This window comes from Lonchura striata, chromosome 4, assembly GCF_050655825.1.
Source record: "Lonchura striata isolate lonStrDom1 chromosome 4, ASM5065582v1, whole genome shotgun sequence".
NCBI classification, from domain to species: domain Eukaryota; kingdom Metazoa; phylum Chordata; class Aves; order Passeriformes; family Estrildidae; genus Lonchura; species Lonchura striata.
In genome coordinates, this window is record NC_140706.1 from 20,992,805 (window position 1) to 21,007,051 (window position 14,247).

At 35.4% G+C, this 14,247-nt stretch overlaps 1 pseudogene; it reads left to right on the top strand.

Moving 5' to 3' along the window:
* The first annotated feature begins 317 nt into the window (after positions 1-317).
* Positions 318-11,369, top strand: LOC146767556 (putative RNA polymerase II subunit B1 CTD phosphatase RPAP2 pseudogene; annotated as a pseudogene).
* Positions 11,370-14,247: the final 2,878 nt, after the last annotated feature.

Genomic DNA, 14,247 nt, shown 5'->3' on the forward strand with positions numbered 1-14,247 from the left:
TCTGTCTCTTCTAAAGAAAGCAAGAGAACCAATAAAGTAAGTAATGGAAGAAATTAAAGTCCCCATGGGTGGGGGAGTCTTACCTGATAAGGCCACATTTGGAGGTTGTGTCTTGCTAACTACTTAAAGTTAGTTTAAGCCTTCAAGGTGCTGAAATACTTCTCAGGTTAACTTTAACGATTTTGTAAGTGCAGTAACAGGGATAAATCTTACCTTCCAGGTTTAATTCCTACCATACAAAACCACTGATTTATGTCCTTTAGAAAGGAAAACCAGCAGTTATCCAGCAGTAACTAACTGCTAGTAACTAGCAGTTACCTTTGACATAAAGCAGATCCAGTTAGAACAGGATTCTCAATGTCAAGTTCTGAAAATTTCCAAGGTTGGAGATTCAGAAAACAACCACTTCAAGAAACATGTTCCCATGTCTGATTGTTATGAAAGTACTATCTTCCATTCTGTTTATCTACCCAGTTTGTCTCATGTTCCAAGATGATTTTGATGGTCCTTCAATAAAGTTGCTCAAGGATGTTTGTAGCTTTCTTATAGCGAGGCCAAAACTGGACACAGCACACTGCAAATGAGTGAGAAGATGAACTCTTTGCAAAATAGATTATTGTATGATTGGCCTGTCTGTCTATAGGGGTATCCTGATGATTTGTATTCATTATGTTCACAACAATATTCAGATATTTCTCTTCAAAAGCTATCTAGGTTTCCATGTCCATGCCTATACCCTTTCAAAGGATTAGTCCATCCCAGTTTTTTGTGTGTACCATTCTATATATTCATTACCAGAACATAGGCATGTGTCCTATATATTATTTACATAGAATGATATATTCTGTCTGGAAAAAGGATTCTGAACTACATTTTGTGGATCTTTTTGTAGTGTTGTATGCTACTTTTCTTTAAAACAATCAAACTGAAGTGTGGAAGCAAGTATTTTAAAGGGATTATGTTACAAATAATGTTTTTTGTGGTATTCCTGAAAGATATTCCTGTTCCAAAGTCAAATATGTGACAGCGATTTGCCCATAATTATGTTTTTAACCAAAAATGCTGATTGAGAAATATTATTTGTAGAAATGGAAAAATGTTCATTCTCACTTCCAGATGATTTCTCTCTATCAACAAGCATGAAAGAAATAATCATTAGATGAACTGGCAGAAAGATATTTTTAGACAAAATTAACTGGTAGGTCTTGTTGACATGTAACATGATGTATTTGGTCTGTGTCAACACAATTTTCTTGGGTTTTCAATATTTTAATTAAGCATAAGATGCTCATATTATTTGTGACCTTTTGGGTATTTATTCAGGATGAGAACTAATCTGTAGTGTCAAGGAAATGTTTAAAGAGGATCATGAATATTATATACATAACAAAACAATATTGTTTTTGCTAAATAATGTAGTGGCAATATCACTTCAATGAATATGGCTGAATACAGTAATGCATCTCCCTCTCTGCTGTACCCTTAGGAAAAGAATTCTTCCCTTCCCTTCCCTTCCCTTCCCTTCCCTTCCCTTCCCTTCCCTTCCCTTCCCTTCCCTTCCCTTCCCTTCCCAGCAGCAAGGTGGAATCTATGAAATTAGCAATATTTTCTCAAAACCAAAGCCCTGATTTGTTTTCAAATGCCAGCCATCAGTGTCTTCAAATAGCTTTTCTTATACAAAATCCAGGAACAAAATTACAAGTGCTGGGCTTTGCATCTTGATGTTACATAAGATTTCAGTTCTTTAAAGCCTTTTTCTGCAGAGACAGGGCTCTTGAACAAGAATCCAGTTTAGGCCTCTCAGGCCTCTTTACTCTCACTATTTTTTTTTTCAGGGCATATAAACATTCTTCTCTAAACCCAATATTCTTATTACTTTCACCAAGCTTTTTGATCTTTCCCTGTGGTATATCAGTCTTCAAATGTGTTTAAAAACAGTCTATTCAAAAATTTATGCTTATATGTCTGGATAAATCTTGGGAAAACCCTATATCAGGGACACCAGCTTTTAGATAGTTTTGGTTTACCTCTATTATCCCATCACATTTAAGAAAAATTACAGCTCATTTAATGTGTGTTGCAGTTATCATTCCAAATACTTTTGACATATTACCTTACTCCAGACTGTAACAGAACTCTCATTGACATCAGAGCTGTCTGATGTCTGAGCAAAGTCTGAGAACAGCTGACAAACCTCAATTTAATGAGGACTTGGATAATTATTTCTGGATAATAATTCTCATGCTTACTCTAAAAATAAGTTCATCTGTCATATAAAAAGGGTCAAATTGCCAAATCAAAGTGACTTGAATCTAGTTTTGATGCAGAAAACATCTGGGTTTATTGGCAATCCATCCAGGTAAAGCCAAGGTCTGGCCACTGTCCAAGCTCCAACTGGGAGGGAATTCCCTAAGAACCTTTTAAAACAAGGCTCTTAAGAATAGCAGTTATGAGTAAAGGCCTTGGGGTTAAAGATTAATCAAACCATCTAGTAGTTGGATCCCTCCGAAGTTTCCTTCAGGGTAGAAATGCTTCAAACCCAGCAAACTGCTGGAGTGCTTCTGTAATAATAACTAGGAAAAACCACTGGTCAAGCACTTCAGAGGAGGCTTTCAACAAAGCTCAGATATCTTTTGTTGTAACTCTGAAAAGTATTTAAAATTATGAGACAGCATTGGGTCAAGCCATAGAGCCAGTGCAGGGATTAACCAGAGAGCTAACCTGATCTAAGAGATGCATAAGCAACTAGAGAACAAAAAAGAAGGATCTCGAAATGTCATGTGTCTTTTAGATAATTACACAAGGAGATATTAAAGCATATAAGAAGCCAGCTATCAATACAGTAATAACATCTTATGAATAATGACTATTATAAAATCAGTAAATTCACATCATGTAATCAATGTATCAGCGGTAACTATCTTAGGAAGTTGAGATAACACCTTTCTAAATAGTCATGTACCTATGACAATAAAATGAAACAAAGTAAAACACTAAACCAGCTTACAGTCAACAACAGCAATAATGAATCATCAATGAATCTTCTGTGTTATCTATGGTAGATAAAATCACAGAGGCTGTTAACGAGCAATACAATCTTCAACAAAATAAAGGGTGCACAATACTGTATCTTCTTTATCCACAAACAGGTGTTCATCAGTGTTTCATCACAGCTGTTTTAGTCTGAGCTGTCTTATCTCTTAAAAGAAAACAACTACATATCTTACAACGTAGAAAAAGTGTCTCAGTTTGGCTGAGACAGTTGATGTATTCTATCAACATTTGTTAAAACCAGTTGGGGCAGTGTTCTGTATCTCTTCCATGACCCATCCTCCCTCCAGGAGATATCTTCTGTTAATGGGCCATTGAGTCTCCTGCATGACTGATAAAATTACATCATCCCATTGTGAGATGCTCCAGGGGAGGAACCAAACATTCCTACCTGGATATAATCCAAGATTTGGAACACCACAGCAGCTTTTTCCCACTGGATTCCCAGAGGAAGACCAGACACTTCTACACCAGCACTGGACCTTTAGAGGGAAAATACACCCTTCTGTAGGATCACTACTGCAACAGAACCACATCTGTCACTCCAGCAGGACTGCAGCCACCATTTAATTGGATTGCTACCAAAACCCTGACCGACAAGGTGTGAGATTGCATTCTGACTTTGTCTGCTTGAGCAGTAAGATATTTTTCATTAGCTAATTATTTCTAAACTTTAAAGAACTGCTGCAGATAAAATTCAAGGTTATAGGACTTAGTTAAGAATTTCAAATTAATTGCTACAAATAATCTTGGGAGGAAAGCCATGGGCCAAGGCAGGGTCAGGTGGAGCGGCGGTGTGGCGATGATGGCAGCTGGGACTGGCAAGCCCCACTGGTGGCATGCAGAAAATAAGAATTCAGCTGCTCAGAAAAATGAAGAGGCTGCTCAAAGGAAAGCAGCTCTGAAAGCTGCACTGAGAAACAAGACTGAATATGAAAAAAAAGCATTATCTATTGCTGAGCAGCTCCTGGGAGATGACATTGCTGAAGAGTTCTTTCTAAATTGTGGAAAATACATTACTCCATTTACTCACTATAAAGACATTGTTGATGAACAGTCTATCATTAAACTGTGTGGTTATCATCTATGTTGGAATAAAATGGAAAATATGCCAAAGCAGAAGTACAGAATTTCAACAAAAATAGAGTTTATGATATCCTTGAAAGAAAGTGCTTTTGCAGCAACTTTTGTTATAGAGCATCTAAATATTTTGAAGCTCAAATTTCCAAAAGTCAAGTGTGGAGGAGACAAGTAAAACCACAAGACATAGAGCTGCTGAAGGAAGGACGGAGTGAACAGTCTGGGGAAGAGGTGAAACTACGTGCTGAAGTAATTAAAGAATTTGACATTGAAAATTTTTGGATATCTTCAGAACCATGTGAATCTGGTTCTTATGACACAGACAGTAACAGCAGTACTGATACTGAACAAGGATTTATTTCTTCTGTCCTACCAGGCAGTCAATCAAGTCCAGCCAATTTTGCACAGCAATTGCACAGAAAAAGCATCCTCAAATAGAAGCATGCTCAGAAAGTCCATACCAGACCTAAAACTGAAGATATAGATGTGGTAGAATCCACTGAACAACTCTCTCTTTATAAAGTAGACACTCAGGAAGAAAGACATGCTTGCTCTGTTCAACATGAAGTAACTGCACCACCTTCAGACAATAGTGCTCCTGGGAAATCAAGTGCTTCAGAAATATTTGAACATACATGTGGATCACAGATAGTTTTTCTAGGTGTGAGCAAAAGAGGAGTAGAACATCTTAAAATAACACTAGCTAACTCAACAGAACATAAAAACCCTGAACTGAGGCATCCAGTTAATTCCAAAGGCAGTTTACTAGAGTTGCTTAGGCAACACTTAAGGAAGGGAGAACTGAGAAAACTTTAAAATTTCTCCATGACCCAAACTATACTTCTTTGTGTTCATCAGAGTACATAGCATCAGAGTGCATAGCATCAGAGTGGATAGCATCTGTCAACCAGGAGACTGAAGAACTTGATGAAGATGACTTACATAGAGCTGATGATCTCAACACTGTGTCTGTAGGGGAGTCTGAAAACAGTTTGAAGCTTTACCATTCACAGGCTCAGGTGGAATAGTTATGCCTGTGCCTAGTTATGAAAAGTTAAAAGAAACAGAGTTCCTAGAACTCTGAGTAAAAGTGTTCTATAAAGGAAGGTGTATGTTGGCTAAAGAGGCAGTGGCACAAGCACAAACAGGGGAACATCTGAGCAAAGACAAAGCTGATCAACAGGAAGATCTCATCTTCCCACTTCTTGAGTCAAATACAGAAATGCAGATTAGTATGAGAATTGTCCTTGAAAAACTAAGAAAAATATTATCTGCCATTTTGGGCCCTCTTCAGATTGCTTCAGGTGATGTTTACACAGAGCTAAAAAATCTTGTCAAAACTTTCTGGTTAACAAACAGAAATATTATTCACAAAATTACTAAATGGCCTCTGATTGCTATTGTTTTGTTATCTGTATTGTCACAAACAACTCCACTTTTCAGGAATACTCAGACAAGCCCAATGTACACACAGTTCCTGACCACATTTCTGGAAGAAGTGCATTTCAAAAGTGAAGTTCTGGAAAGTTTAACAAGGATATTTAGAATGGACTGACAACTTGAATGGTCAGTCAGCTTTAAGCTACTTTGTGTGTCTTAAAACCATGCTGGTTAACCGCTGGTTAACCATGGGTTTAATTTTCAGCATTTTGTAATTAGATACAGTACCTATAGATTGTATCAGCTGAAGCCGAAAATGTGTGAAACACATAAGGCCTTTCTTTTACAATTCTTCTACCTGTCTATGACATTAGACCTGTGCATTTCTTGTCTTACCATCAGCTAAGCTACGTAAGTACTTTTATAGAATTATTAGTAAGTAACAGAATTATGAGTAAGAGCATGCCTTAAAAAACTTTTAGATCTAGAATGTATATAAAATAAGAAAAAGTTAGTTAGCAAAATCCAAGCACGGCTCCACATAATCTAAAATAGTAATTAGTCTATTGCCTGTTCATGACTGAGCATAGCTTGAGCTATTTACATTTTCAATGCTCTACAATAATGTACAGCAGTCCACTACAACAATAAGAAATTACAAAAGTTCTTCCACATATAGAAAATGGAGTGAAGAAGAAAAATACATAAAATGTGCTATAATATTCTTTAAAAGGAGGCATAAAACATCTGCAGGAACAAAAAAAAATATAATCAAATAATAAGTACATAGCTTTCTCTAAGCTATATTTTGCTACTCATATTTTATATCATTTTTGTTATACTGGTAAGCAACATGAGAGTATTTCTGATTATCAACTCCCTGATGACTGGGAGTAAGAAAGATAGAGCCAGACTATTTCAGTGCCAGGGCAAGAGACAATGTATATAAATTCAAACATACTTAAATAGAGAACAATTTTTTCACTCTAGGAATGGTTGAACACTGGAACTAGTATCCCAGAGAGGATATGGGGTCTCCATCTGTGCTGATTTTCAAAACCCAACTGAACTTGGTCTTTAGCAGACAGGTTTAGCTGATCTTCCTTTGGGTGGCAGATTTGAACTTGTTTGGACCTCTCCAGAGGTCCCTTACTACTGGAACCATTCTGTGATTCCATGAAAACTCATTGAGAAAGAAAGGGAATTAAAATATAAAGCAATTACCTCACTTCAAAATAGACCTCTATTCTAAGGTGAAGGCAATCAATGAATACATAGCTGGATCCATGGCTAGTTTTGGAGGTCATGGAATTTACATGGAGAGTAATTCCAAAATGAACTTCAAATAGGTAGTTTAATATAAGTAATAAACACATGTAAGGCTACTTGAATACAAAGTTTCCTTTTTATTTTTCTCCCATAATCTAGGGGGGAAATAGAGAATACAAGACCATAACTATTGAACTGAGCCTCTAGAGTTCAAAATGAAAACACATACTAAATAAAATACACGCTGTTGCTGATACTAGAATTATCTATAATAATTTGGGTTAGAGTGCTATCTTCCTGAGGCAACAGGCTGTTTGTACCAGCTCTTGTCAAAAATCAGGATTCATTTGTACATTTTTGATTAGGGGCACATATTAGAGTTTCATTTTGTTCTTTGTACTTAAATTGCACTTTGCCTAGGGCAGTCACTTAAGATAGAGTTCATTAAGGTATGTTATTCTATTTTGTCTTTTCTGTAGACAGAAAAAAAAAAAAAGCTATGCTCAGAAGTGAAAGGCTTTGATAAGTAATTTATTTTGACAACTATACTGTTATAGCAGCAAGGTAAGAAAAGCTATTTTAACAGGGGTTACACAAAATCAATTTTTTCCATTTGCATTACAACAAAGATCATATATCTGAAAATATTTTATCTATCATATATCAAAACAATTATTATAACACTTGAGCATACATTTGAAAAATAATTTGAATTTTACTGGATCATTTTTCAATATGCATTATTTTTAAAAAGCAAGTTAAATTTTTTCAGTCTGAAAAGATTTGGAGAGTGACAGTTAATTACATATTTTTCAGATTGCAAAATTTCTTAAATTTGGCCAAAAATGATATGCAGTGTGAGTAGCCTCTTCAAAGGAAAAAATATTTGAAATGGTTCTGAAAGGCAGAAAATTGATGTTTGTGAAGCAAACTGGGTTTTATTTTTAAAATATACTCTCCTACAGCTTGTATAATTTGATTCTTAATGATCTGAACAACCATTGTAAGGTTATGCTCCATTCACCATAGTGAAATGGGGAATTAAGTACAAACATTCAAAGCCTCAGTGTTAAATCCCATTTGGAAAACCAGGAATAGGAATACGTATAGTCTGAGACCTATTTTGAGTATTTTTAATTATTAAGGCACTTAGTAAATAATATTTTGTTTAGTTACTTTGCCTAAAATCTCTAAACTGATAGGCAATATGACAGACTGGGCAGATGTCCTGGAGAAAAATACAGACTAGAGCTCTGAGTGTCATAACTTCAAGTTATGCTAGAAAGCCCCTGGGGGAAGAAACTCCTCACTAGCACTCGGGTCTCATTCAAAGTGTTAAGAGTTCTAGAGCTGCTTGAAACAGTGACCACAATATATGTGAGAGAAACTTTTGCCAAGACCACAAAAGGAACTAAAAAAAAAAAAAGGAAGAAAGAAATGCAAAGGGCATATCTGGTCATATATGGGGCTTTTAGGCCATCACGTAGAACTAGAGACTGAGCCTGTGAGCCTTGATCAGCCTGAAGGAGATGAGGATAAGGGATGCACAGCTTACAGTTATGTGAGGAGAAATTACAGGCACAAGATGGTTTTAACCAGGGGCAGTAGCCACAGGTTACAGTTTGGGAGCTCAGGTTACCTCGAAGGAAAAGATGCATTTCTACTGGGGTAGTAGTACAGCAGATGACACAGGGGAATGTAGAATCTGCAGTCTTTGAGGTTTTTAAGACTCAGCTAGCCAAAGTCACAGTGACAGAGTCTTATGTTGACAAAAAAGAGGCTGGATGTTGGATCAAACAACTTCCAGAAATTTCTTACGAACAATATGCTGTGATTCTGTGGAGGTAATCAAAACCAAACCAAACAAACAAAAGCCATGGATAGATAACTTAGTTGTAAATTAAAACAAAGGAAACCTCTCTCATTTTACTGACCTGACAGTGGAGGTTTTCAGGGTTAGTCTGGGCTTGCCTTGGTTTCAGCTAATTTTGTGTTGTTTGGATTGGTGGCTGGTGGGCAAGTGATCAGTGAGGCCAGCATTTTCAGCATTTTTATCTAAAATCCTCTAAGGTTCCTTGACTATTTCTTTCAAATCCCAAAAAGGTGAGGGAGTAAAGCAAGTAACAGCAGTATCTATTCTGTATCTCTGCTGGGTGGTAGGCATTGATTTTCAGACAGACTGTCTTTTTTACAGGCAGTTACAGAATGCACAGTGGAGTATCACTATCATTAAAATGATTAACTTCTGTGAGATCCAACCGATTTTTCTTTTATTTCTAATGAATTTCACTTTTTCTTGGCAATTTGACACAAATCATTGTATCCCTTTGGCAGTGATTCTTGCTTACCAGGTTAATCATTACAAAGGTAAGAAAAGCATTGTTACAATTACACTTGCTACTCCCTTTCTAACACATGGAGGAACTCGTTTGTTCTCTGTTCACCCGTGGGTCAATGGCTTTATACAGGAAACACTAAGTCTCAGTTCAAACTTATTATCTTACAAAATTGTTCATTTGAATGAACAGACAGTCTCAAAAGGAGCTTATCAGAAGCAGTTGGTGAAAAGTGACTGTGTAAGCCTGTCCATCTGGCTGGAAACACAAAGTAAACCTTGTAACAGCATTTATATCTGATTTACATCCAGATGGGCTTCTCTTGTACCGCATTAGGTAAGAACTAACAATTTTAAGTATGTGCATAAACAAGTCTTAACTAGTGAGTTTAAAACCACTCAGCTTGTGTTGTTTCCTCCAAGTCTGTCACCTTCATTTCAAAGATAAAAGTATAGAGTACTTCAAGCATGAAATGAGCGAACTGACATCAAGAAATAAAATTTTCCATTCAACTTCTGCTATGAATAATAAAGTGATTGAATTCCTTTTGATGTAAGAAGCCACCAAATTGCAAGACTGAAAAGTCCTACGCAGTTATAGAGGTACCATTCCTATTTATATTAAAAAGACGGGATTGTCAGAAAAACTGAGTAAAATTCAGTGAGCAAGTTTATTGAACAACTTACTCAAATACTGTTATGGTTCCCCAAAATCAAAGCACAAGTAGACATCTAGATCAACTTACAGATAAAAGCACTTCTATCTGCTGTTTGGCTTCTCTCACCAAAATTTTTCAATTCTTCTATCTGCTGTTGGAAGATTCTTCTTTCACCAATATTTTTCCCATCATTTAGCAGGTCCAAAATGAACAGAAGAGTTTGTATGAGTGATGATTTGCAATGTAGAAAGGGTAAAACCTTGAAAAAGTCTTTTGAGGTGTGTTCAGGTAGTACATCTTTAGTGACAAGAAACTTCATACAACATTGCATTACCAACACTATTTGAAGCACAGATAATTAAAAAAAAAAACATCTACACAAGCTACTACAAATAAATTTATCACAGATAGTTTTATTAGCATAACTGAAATAAAATATGTCATACAGTCATACAATACATTTTAAGGCATTTTTTTACTATACACTTTTTTTTCAGCTAACATTCCATGTCACTAAATTCCAACATTTATTTATAAACAAACTGGTCTTCAACTGATCTATTAATTATAAGGAAAGCTAAATATAGGCTCATGAAAAACCCCAAACAAAAGACATGTTTTTTCACAGTATCTTGTGTAAAACATTCTAAATAATTATAAATATTGCAGCATTAATCTGTTTTTCTTTCTTGTGCAGAAGTAATAGAAAAATGTCAATATGCCTTTCCAAATTAAAAAAATATTTTTTATATAGGGATAAAATACTTCAAGTTGGCAGTGCTTGAAACATTCTGAAAAATAACAAATCAAAACTGACATAGTAAATGCAAAGAAAAGAAGCCAAAATGGGATATGCAATTTGTTTTTTGCTGACTTGTACAGAAGCAAACACCATTCTGTAATGATGCATTATGACACAAAATAACAGGGGATGAGAAAGAGGAAGAGGGCAAATGCTGGGCTGGAATTCTTCCTGCAGCATTATCAGAAGATTCAAAGCCACTCACTGATTTTTTTTTTTTTTTTTAACTAGGATAAGCGTGGATCATCTTAACAGCTCAATTGCCAGTGTTAGCGAACATGGAAATTATTAAGTAATACTTATTAACACTGTGAGGAACCCTGAGTTGAATGAGAAATGAATAAATATATTGCAAAAAGAAACATTTATGTACAGAAGTATGTTAGATTGATAAACAAAATATATAAGTAAAAAGTTTGAGAACACTCAAGCATCAAAGCCAAAATCAACTTAATTTTAACAAATTTTTAAAGGCATTTCAATATAAATTTGGCCATAATTAGAGGCATGAATTAGATGGGTATGTTCCTAAAAGCCCATCCTTTTATGCTTTTTAAGGATATTTTACAAAACTGTGGAAGTGACTTTTATGAAAGAATATTTTTCTAGCAGAGTAATTTTCTTTCATGATTTGAAGGAGTTAAGGACATTTGTTTTCAGATTTTCAAAGCAGCAGAAAACACTAGGGTTTTGCAACCTTTGCTTACTTGGATGCAGCACTGGGGTCACATCTACAACTTCAGATGTACATCAATTAGTGAAGAGCAGACAACAAAGTGAATGTGTTATATATATATATATATGTGTGTGTGTGTGTGTGTGTGTGTGTGTGTGTGTGTGTGTATGTGTGTGTGTCTCTGCTATACCTATATATTTACAGGAACTATCCAGATCAACTGCTGTAACAGCATGAGAGTCAGGTGAGTGTCCTACATGTATACATTGTATAGAAACTTTCATTTTATGTGCTAATTAGAGGTGGGGCCAAACTATCCAAATATGGTGTTCTTTGGTATTCACTTAGATGGGTGAAATTATATCAAACAAAAGTTTGCATGACAATGAAATTAGAAGGATTTTAGAACTGTAGAGAGAGTCTGCTAGTACAGTACACATTCAGATATTCTGTAGGATTCTAGGATGACATATGAGCCCTACCTTAAGCTCAAAGTAGATTGCAGAAAATATGGGGGGAAAAAAAAGACATGCCTGTTTAGTAAGTAATAACTAGAGGCTTGATACAAATTACTCAATTTCAATTTATATCAGCATGCAAAGCATGGCATCAGTACATTTTATTTCTTAAAACCATACAGAATTATAAAAAATATTTTCATATTTTGAGATTTTTCCCCAGAAAGAAGGTTCAACAGAAGTTCTGTTAAATTTATTAATTAAATGTCCTTAAATCCTTGAAAATTGATGCAAAGTTTTAACACTTCAAAAAGTATTATAGCTATTAAGGATAAAAATTAGATTTTAAAGTATTTTTGGCAAATTAAATTTAATACAAAATTACTTTGACCTATCAAAATTAATTATGATCATGTTAGCTCATGTTACAGGATCATAGAATCAAGATATCAGAGAATTTTTGAGATAGATAGGGACTTTGGAAAGGGACCTTCTTTGACACAGAAAGCTAAACCTTATAGTTCAGACTCCCAGCTCAAAGAATGGTCAGCTAGCACAAGCTGGTGAGGAGCAAGTTCAGTTGGGTTTTCATTGTCTCCCCAGATGGAGATTTCTCTCATCAGTGCCTGAATTATAGGTGTTATACGTGCTCTGATTTCAGACTGGATTTATCCATTTTGTTTGAAGTTGCAATAAGAGAACTAGACTGAAGTAAAAACTCACTGAAAGTCAAATTTCATTCAAAATAAAATAGTCTTGAGCCTGCACAAATTTCTTTAGGTGCAGATTTCTTATTGATCTGTCATCATACTTTGATATAATAAAAAAAAACAAAGTCCAAATTATTTATGGAGTCTTAGAAACACCTTATAAAGTGCTGTCATTTTCCTTAGAAACTGATATTTATGAAATTGCCTATCATTTAACTGTGACAGAACTGAAAAATAATTAAATATGTTGTGTAAAGTCAGAAAGAAATGAGTGATGAAGATATCTTTGTTTGGGTGCCTGTAGGGAATAATCAAAATGAAGTATATATTAGAATAAACACCACACAGACTATGAAATACATAATTAGCTATTCTAGAGATACAGTAAGAAAAGCAACCTGTCTAGTCAAATCCTTATCTATTTTAAATGAGATAAACATTGAAATTTTACTGGTTTGGACCAGATGTACAGGATTAATCTTAGTTGTGCTTTAAAAAAATACAGTCCTACCTAGAAATAATTGTAATTTAACGGTTTGAATTTTATTCTAAACTTATTTCAAGAGTCCATATTTAATGAAAGCAAAAGGTCAATTTAATAATCTTGAATTTGAAGAATAAATAAGATGATGGGTGCCTGGAGTTTTCATGCTTCACTAGGTATAGCTTAGAGTGATAAAGGTTACCTTTAGTGTAAATAAACCAAAGTAATTGTAAAATCATCGACAATTTAAGAGAGAAAAAACACAGCAATTAAATAATTTTTATCTACCTTTGACATATGCATCGATTATCTATTGAAAACACTCCAAAGCATTTGGGAGTAGGAGCAAGGAGGCTTGTTTTCTTCATATTTTTTTATTCATTAAAGTTGTTTACTAGGAGCCAAGACTTCAGATACTATATTCAGCAATAGACAGCACTCTCTCTCTCCTGCTGCTCATACTTCAAAATTTAAAGTTAAGTAAAATACATTTTCAATAGGTTCAGTAATGGCTTTGCACACACAGAATTCAGGTTTCATGGAAAAGGAAGCTCATTAAACACATTAATAACAACCAAAAAATTGTAATTTATATTTTATAATGAAATACTTATAGATATCTCAATTGTAAAAATATACATATGGGAAAAGATCACTAGGTCACCAGAAAAAAAGCACCCTGTGAACCTATCACACTAAGTGATGAATGGACTATATAAAAAGTGAGGTGAGCAGCACCAGCAGCAGCAACTACAGTAAGTTTTGGGGAGTGAACAATGAAATGAGCTGGGCATGGGGCTCCTGGAATTTGGGGAACCTGAGTGGAGAGCCCACCAAGTGTCAGAAGTGCTGGGAGTGCAAGGGAGGCTGATGTCCTGAGGACATTGCCAGGGGCAATGAGAGATTTAGCTGAGATTTAAGTGGCTCCTGGGAGCTCTGTGAGCCCGGCAGGCAACCAAGGTGGGGTGTGGCAGTTCTGACAGGAGGGACAAGCATCCTCCCAGCCCCAGAGGCAAGATCAACTAGTGTTCATTACCCACCCAGCTAGAGCAGACCTGGCTTTTTTTTTCACCTGGGGAAAACACGTTCAGAAGGAATATGGCAACCCAGAGAGAACTCCCAATAAACATGCAGCTATCTAAATCTCCATCTGCAGGGAATTCCCAGCTTTGGGGAGCACCTGAGGGTGTCATTAGTATATTACAAATTTTTTTTTGTTTTTGTCATAGGTTGAAGTAGAATTAAATATTACAATCTAAATTGTGGAGTTAAAAAAGCTTTTTAAAGATATAATTTCCTTTTTAGGTTAATATTTTGGATTATTCTGTTCCTTACTCAGAAAA